An 8430-nucleotide genomic window follows, 5' to 3' on the forward strand; every position below is an offset into this window, starting at 1 on the left:
TATGGGGTGAATACTAAAAGTAGTCCTTTTAGCTATAACTTTACTTCAAACATTATATCCTGTTTTCCTCCCACTGTAGGTTTAAAACATACATGGGACGTTACCATCATGAGGTTGTGCTCAGGGTCTACAGCACAGCCCCCGAGTCCTACTGTTTTATAAATGTCATATGTGCACTACAGATGGCACACAGTGAAGTGTTTTTAAATTCCATGGAGTAGTGAGGGTTGGCTCACTGATCGGACCTCAAGGACCCGTATTCACTGTTCCTTCTACCTCCTTTCCGTTGTACATTGTTCCCTTTCTTCTCTGGTCAATGTTCCTGTATGTTTCAAATGAGACTTCCAAGTGAGCCAGCTTCATCTTCCATTCTGTTTGTGTACAGGCGTTCTCAAGCTGACTACATCTATGGAGATATGTAGTGGGATGGCCATCTGTTTTCCAGTATTTCTCTCTCCCTAGAAAATTGGCTTAAATGTAGGAGGAATGGTAAGGAGATGTGGGTCTCAGAGAGTGGACTAAATGTACTCAATTCTCATAGGACGGCGCTTTCCTTTGGACAAAGGTCATGGCAATACCCTTTCCTTGGAGTGAGTTCACTTCTTTATCATCTTCCAACGGCCATCTGGCAGAACTCCTACAGCCTGCCCTCTGGATGTACCTGAAAATGCCTGCTTATTTGAAAAAGAAAAAAAGAAAAAAGAAAAAGAAAGAAAGCAATACAGTCTATTACTAGCGTAACTATTGCTTTTCCTGTCTCTCCCACTACAGCAACATTGCGACCTGCTTTACAAATTTATTACATTTAAACCTAACAGCATACCTTTAAGATAGGTAGGCTCATTCTCATTTGTTGAATGAGCCCGATGAGTCACAAGGAGTAAAATCATTTTCCTGGAGTTAATCCACCAAAATTTGAACCCAGAGCTACGTAATTGTTGGGCAATGTTAGCCTTGGTGTAAAATGAAGCTAATTTCATCACTCAGACTCGACCCTCAAGTGCCTCCTTAGGACAGTGTTCGAACTATGTGAGCTTAGCCTTATCTCGACTCTTCTGGCAACAACAGAGTTTTAATGTCATCTTAAGAAAAGTCTCTTAAGCAAGGTCACAGGATTGCTTCACTGTGTATCTGTTTTAAAAACCAGAAGGCAAGAAAGCAAAACTTACACTGAACACAGTTGGTGGTAGGCCTGTTAAAGGTGAAGGTGGGCCTCATGGGGCCCAGGAGCAAGGCAGGGTTGGCCACCTCAAGTCTAATTGACTAATAATTCATGTTGGGAGTATCAACGAAGGTGGAGGAAGCTAAATACAAATCCGAGGAGAAGGAATTAGGGAGGGTTTGGCATTTGGGGGAGAGATTTAAGTATTATATGAGTCACTGAGTAAAATCCAGGAAGGGAGAGGCTAATTAAAGAGAAGGGAAATGAATCAGTTCTGTGTGTTGCAGAGACAAGAATTAGAAGGTAAAGGAAGAAAATCAGACGGAGAAACTAGATTAAATTCAGGTAATCTTTTGATAAGGCCTTGAGATATAGATATAGATATAGATATAGATATAGATATAGATAGATAGATATAGATATATATATATATATATATTTTTCTGAAAGCCTTGTGTTCACTTGTATTCACAAAAATGCTAAATTAATCAAATGAATTATTCCACTATCATCAATGCCAAGCCTGTGATACATTTACTTGGCATGTATTTTAAGGGCATTTATTGAACAGGGTGCTAGACCAAACTGCATAGAAAAAAAATTAAGTAAAGATTTTCCCTTTGACTGCTTAAAGTCAAGAGAGAGACAGAATCCATATAGAAGCAGATACTTACCACATAACTCTGGAGCAAGGAAGAGGGTATTCATCATTGATCATAAAATTTTTATCCTAAAAGAATAAAGTATATACAAACGTGATCTGGCAAATACTGAATTAAAAATAGCAAGCAAACACATGAAAATAAAAGACAACAATAAAATTCTCTGGAGAGTTAGTCCAACGAACAGCTTAAGCTGGCTGGACTAACGAATCCAGGAAGACTTGTAGGTGTAGGTGACTTAGTTCTCGATCTTCAAATGAAAATCATGCTTGCAGACAAGGAATGAGACTCTTTAAAAATAGACACACCTTGCCTACAAGTGACAAAATGGAAAGATATACCAGGAAAATACTAATCGTAAGAAACCTGGAACGGCTATGTTAATATCCAGCAAAGTGATCTTAAAGACAGAGTATTACCAGAAATCGGGTCATTTCCTAATGGCAAAATGGTCAATTCATCAAGAAGACATAATGGCCCTAAATAAGTAGGCATCTATTAGCAGAGTTTCAAAATAAATGGATCTAAAGCTGCCTGAAATAAATTAGAAATAAACCCACAAATAAAGTTAGAGATTTTAGCACTCCCCTCTTAATAATTGATAGCATAAATCTACTAAAAAAAAAACCAAATATGGATATAGCGGATTTGGGGAGTATCATCAATCAACTTGATCTGATCGAATATTTAAATTTTTATTTATATAACAATAAATCCAACGAGTGCATGGTGAACAATCTTCTCAAGTGCACATGAAAATATTCACCAAGGCAGATCATACCTGGGGTCATAAAGCAGTATGGTGATGTGAGCTCATCCACTGCCTTCCTTGCTCAGAGATTTTGTAGATGCCGTAGGCAGTCACCCCTGGCTTGTCCTCTGCCACCAGCTGGTCCATACGTGGAATAATAGGAAGGACAGCGGGCACGTGGAGCTCAAGCATTCCACCTTTGCTTCCACACTCTGTTTTAGCTTTACTCCACTTCAGCCTGATCTTGTGCCCTTCTTTGCAAGGTGTCGAAAGGTGTCCACCCTGATCCCTGTCTTCCTGTATGTCTATCCTTTCCTTCACGACCCAATTTAAACTTACACGACATTACAGTTAGTTCACTTTTCCAAAATCTTTCAAACCTTCTCTTCTCTCTCCTCTGAACTTCATGAACTGTGTACCACACATATTTTTATTTACTCTTTCCTGCGTCTATGTCTGATTTCTTCCACTGGATTAAAAACGCTCTGAGAGAGCAGGTGTCATGCTTTATATTTCTTTGGCAATATTGCCTAAGTAGTTGCTCAATAATGGCTGGTTACATGAGTACGTGAGTGAATGAAGGCTTGACGTTACCTTTTGCAGTTTCATAGCCTCTCTTTACTTGTGCAGACCTATCTTTTAAGGCTTTTCACATGTGGCCTACATATCTTTTGTTTTTAAACTCCAGGATGGTAAATGCACAGTGTGGTATTAGTTTCAGGTGTGCAGCATAGTGATTCCACACCCGGAGCTCATCACAACAGGTGCATTCCTTAATCCCCATCATCTATTTCCCCCAGCTCCCCACAAACCCCCCCCCCCGGTAGCCAGCAGTTTGTTCTTTATAGTTACGATTCTGTTTCTTGGTTTCTCTCTCTCTCTCTCTCTCTCTTTTTCTTTTTCTATTTGCTTTGTTTCTTAAATTCCATGCATGAGTGGAATCATATCTGTCTTTCTCTGACTTATTTCACTTCATATTATACTGTCTAGTTTCATCGACATCATTACAAATTGGCCTACGTATCCTACCAGGACCTAAAATATGATTTGCTATTTTTAGGGGAACGTTGCTCTGAATGTAAACATTCAATAGATGAAAACTGAATAGGATGCTCGAACCAGGGAGACAAAATTTTTAAATACCCCTAAGGGAAACACTATATTGTGCTATAGTGCGCGAGGACTAAGATCCTGGCGGTGTCTGTTCATTGCCTATGGGAAAGAATATTTGACCATGACTCAGGAGTTTCGATTTTAATTGTTTCAGTTTAATAAAGAATTATGAGGATTACGTTATTGCGTGGACCAGAGATTTCATTTCTTTACCTATACAATGAGATGTTGCACTACCTATTAGGTAAGGTGCCTTCTAGGTTACACATTCTTCTACCTTATATAGTTTACATTCGAGCTGTACCCCTGAAGTGTTTTGTGGACCAATAGCAGTGGTATCATCGAGGAGCTTGTGGGAAATACAGCATCTCATCTCAGACCCTGGCCCAGACCTACTATGCACATAAAGTTAGGAAATCACTGTTCTAGAATGCATACATTAAATGGTAGGCAGGCTCCCCTAAGTAGGATGCATATTTTTCTTTAAAGCTTAGAGAGTTAGCCATGAACGCAACCTGTTATTATTCCCCCTCAGAAAGCTTATGTCAGAAGACGTGCATTTCTCATGGTGTCTACAATTATCAGCTTGAACTTTCCTTTTATCCATAGAGACACACGGCATCTCACGCTTCCAAGCTTCCACTTTTACCTGCCTGAGGTGAGGAATCTCCGAGCTGGGAGTGTTTGAGGGAATTTACTCTTGAAAGGACAAAAGCAATATATGGAGATGATAGTATTTTGTCTTTGTCTCAGTTAGATGGTAGTCTCTGTTTCCTCTGTGCATCCTGAGTGAATGATAGACTAAGTTATACTGACATGTCTTTCTGAAAGAAGTGAAATATTTGGTTTAATTAGTTTTCCTGTTGCATTGCTTGACATTAGCTATAATTGATATGTTGAACTAGATGTTACTGCTCAGAGTTTCTTAATAAACAAAAGCCTTGGAACTCATCTTTTTTTTTTTTTTCTTTTCCTCTAGGAGAGAAGGCTTTGTTAGTTACTTAATGTTGGTGATTTTCACCATGTTATGTTAATTCTCTACCCTTATGACATTTTTCTGTTCAACCAGTTTCTTATAAGATTTGCTATATGACATTTAAAGAGTCAATCCTTCAAATACTTATTGATTTCATTGTTAAAATGGATCTTCTTTGATCCATTTCATTTATTTATTTCATTGATTGACTGAAATAGCAAACAGATTGATGGAATGTTTTGACGTAATACTGACACAGGCTTTGTAGTTAATTTCTCCTCACATCCTTACAAACTAAACTGGAAAAGTGTGCTTTGACTTGCCTATACTGTATTTCTGTGTTAAAACCCTCCATATTTGTCAAATTGTTGATGTTTTCATTATTTTTCAATTTCAATTACTTTGTGTACATTCAAGCGAGTTTAACACATGCCTTTCTACTTCTAAGATCTTCCTTTTACAATAACCTCTCCTTCTGTCAGTTCAAGTGCAAATGAATTGGTTACGGGGCACAGGGTGCTGTGATAGACAGCTATAACCATCTTAGGTAAGAAAGCAAGACAATTAGATTTAGAAAGTTGCTGTGCAGCATGCCTTCTCATGAGAACCAAAAGAGCTAAGAGGATCAATGGATCACTGTCCTCAAATAACCCACATACGTAGCTATCTCCGGCATTGAAATGCTCCTCTCTCTCTCTTTTTTTTTCCCCTTTCTGATTCCCAGAAAAGAAGTTATAGTTTCTCTACTCCAAAGACTCATTTTTATTACCTAGACCATCATTACACAAATTAAATTGCTATCACTCACTCACTCCATGTTATTTCCTCTTGGACGTTGGAGATAAGAGCTTGCTGATGGGAAGTGAGAGGATTGCAAACACAGTCTCTGAGTGGCAATCCATTTCTACATTCCCAAGAAATAGCTACAATGAATGGAAGCTGTCTACAATTTATGAACTGGCTTACAAATAAACGTGGATATAAACCCGTTCCAATTTATGGGCAAAGATAAAAATGTTAGTGTCTAAACTTACAAAATAGGGATACAGAGAGAGAACTCTCTTAATTGGGATTAATAGCCTCATCTTTCTCTTTTGTGAAAAGTTGAAAAGCATAACGGATTATAATAGAGGTCAGTGGTTTCAAATCCTGAAAAGGACCTGCTCGTATGAAAAGCAAAGTAGTATGTGGGAATTGAGGAAGGAAATGATAATTCTATTTGTTTCTAGTTGGACCCACTCACAGGCAACTTATTTTTATCCTAATTTAGATTTGTATTGGTGGATGGCTACAGATCATTCCATTAGAGAATTGTCACGAATTCATGCGTGGCTTCACTACAAGAAGAAAACCATCATTATTAATATCAAATAGTGGGCTATATAACTTCTGGAAGTGCTCATCTCCTGTTCCATTTGCTGTATTTGAAGTACATAGACATGTCCTAGAGTACTGAGGGGAAAATACTATTTTTCTGACATTATATATCCAAATTTTCCAAATAAACTGAAGTATCAAGCTATTTTTAAAAGTAAGGAAAGAGTTTAAAGAACAGAAAAAATGTAGAAAAAGTTCTATTTTCTACTCTTGTATCACATAGCACTTGAATGAGATCATCTCATGATCAAAACCTTGCTTATGACATGCAAGTTTTGTTCTCGTTTGTCTTAGAAGTCAAATGAGAAGGTTTAAGTACTGAATAGGAAATACAATTCAAGAAAATCACAAATGCGGTATTTTGCATGACGTACTCTAATGTGCCCAGTCACTCACCAGTGTTTTCTGCCATCACAATGGGCAATACCAATGCTCACGTTAATGGCACTCCCCATGCACATCTCTTCAAATTCCACACAATCCCTCCATTTCAAGAACTCTTACTCTACTTCATTATATAGCCTTCTTGGTGCAGTCATTCCTTAGATATCACCGTCACCTGAACTGCTTTCATTCTGTATCTGATACCACAGAGTTCTTTCCCTCTACTGAACCACATCATCATTTCTGTTATGATTTTCATTTCTTTTCTAAATATATTTCCTCCCCATCTTTTAGATCTTCCATGACTTGACTTCTTCAAAGCCTCTATTTCACAATGATTCATTTCCACAATGATTTTACTAAGGACTTAAATTTTCCTGCTTTCTTAGCCTTTTGCAATATCTTACAAGTATATTCTTCTTTTGCATACCTTGGTTATCAAGAATTGCTATAACAGAGAGAGAGAGAAAGAAAGAAAGAAAGAAAGAAAGAAAGAAAGAAAGAAGAAAGAAAGGAAGAAAGAAAGAAAGAAAGAAGAAAGAAAGAAAGAAAGAAGAAAGAACAGAAAAGGAAGAAAGGAAGAAGTAATCAATAAGAACTAACAACATCAATTATCATAATCTTAATTTTTTTTTAATGTTCATTTATTTTTGAAGGAGAGAGAGACAGAGCATGAGCAGGAGAGGGGCGGAGAGAGAAGGAGACACAGAATCCAAAGCGGGCTCCAGGCTCTGAGCTGTCAGCGCAGAGCCCAACACGAGCTGGAACTCATGAGACATGAGATCATGACCTGAGCTGAAGTCAGACGCTTAACCAACTGAACCATCCAGGCACCCCCAATTATTGTAATTTTAATACATACAACAGAATTTTCTATTTTTCTCAGCAATCGTATTGAATCTGTGGCAATTAGCTGAATTACTGTTTTAAAAAGACACACAAGGCTTTGTTTTGCTCCAGAAAATGTAGTCCTCAAACTTTACTGGGTTAAAACAAATATTGTAGATTGCATGCTAGTTCACATGAGTGGGGGGTGGCTTTAATGACCAGGCTGACAAAGTCTCTGCTTGACGCCACAATTCAGGATTCTGTACATCAGGGAAAGTAAAAAAGAAATATGAATCAGAAGGAAAACCGAAAAATTTAGCAATCATTAGAGATATTTCCCACAATGTTCTGTTCCTTATGATCTCCAAACCCTAGGACTCATTTTCATTTTTCTGGCTCTCGGCAGATAATGTTGTTTTCACTTTGTCTGGCAAACAGATGCTAAACAACCATGTCACCCAATTTATTCCCACCCCACATTCCTCTGCACCCTCACCCATCCTTTCTCCTCCTCTGCCATCCCAGCATCATTTCAATTACAAAGAGTTTAGAACCAAGGGCATTCATGGTTGACTTTGGAAAACAGAGAATGACTGTTAGGATAATGGGACTAATTCATGAATCAAGAGGGATGAGGACAAATACGATGGAATATTATTAGGTTAGGTCACTAATACTATATCTCGTTTCAGTGAGATAGAAAAGCTGTAGTCCAAGGTAAGAGTAAATGCCAAAGACTGGAACATTCTATTATAGTACCTGGAGACAAGGACATGGGAAGAGTAGGGAATATCATGTTCCTTCACAACAGTAAGCAACGGCCCAAAGATTGTGTTAAAAGTTGTTATGGATTCTTGGGTTGGTTCTGCTAATACCCATTCTAAGAGTTACAGGATGTTGAAGATGGAAGGACCAAATGAACAATTCCTTCCTCCACTTGTCAATAGGATTTGGGATCTGATTTTTATTCTACCTTTAAGACATTCTGCTATGAGATCTAGATTAGGAACTGAATCACTGAGACAGGCATGGTGTGATATATCCATTGGTGACTCACATCATGGCAGACATGGCACATTTATTGGCTTTTTGATTCATCAGCTAAGTGGAGGAAGAGGAAAGCTCTTGCCAAACATCACAAAGTGTGGCTTAAGAGTGGGGGAATTAGCAGCTTCCG

The sequence above is a fragment of the Lynx rufus genome, unplaced genomic scaffold (assembly GCF_022079265.1).
Source record: "Lynx rufus isolate CCGP_SWC_20201006 ecotype Redwood Valley unplaced genomic scaffold, mLynRuf1.p SCAF_5, whole genome shotgun sequence".
Taxonomy (NCBI): Eukaryota; Metazoa; Chordata; class Mammalia; order Carnivora; family Felidae; genus Lynx; species Lynx rufus.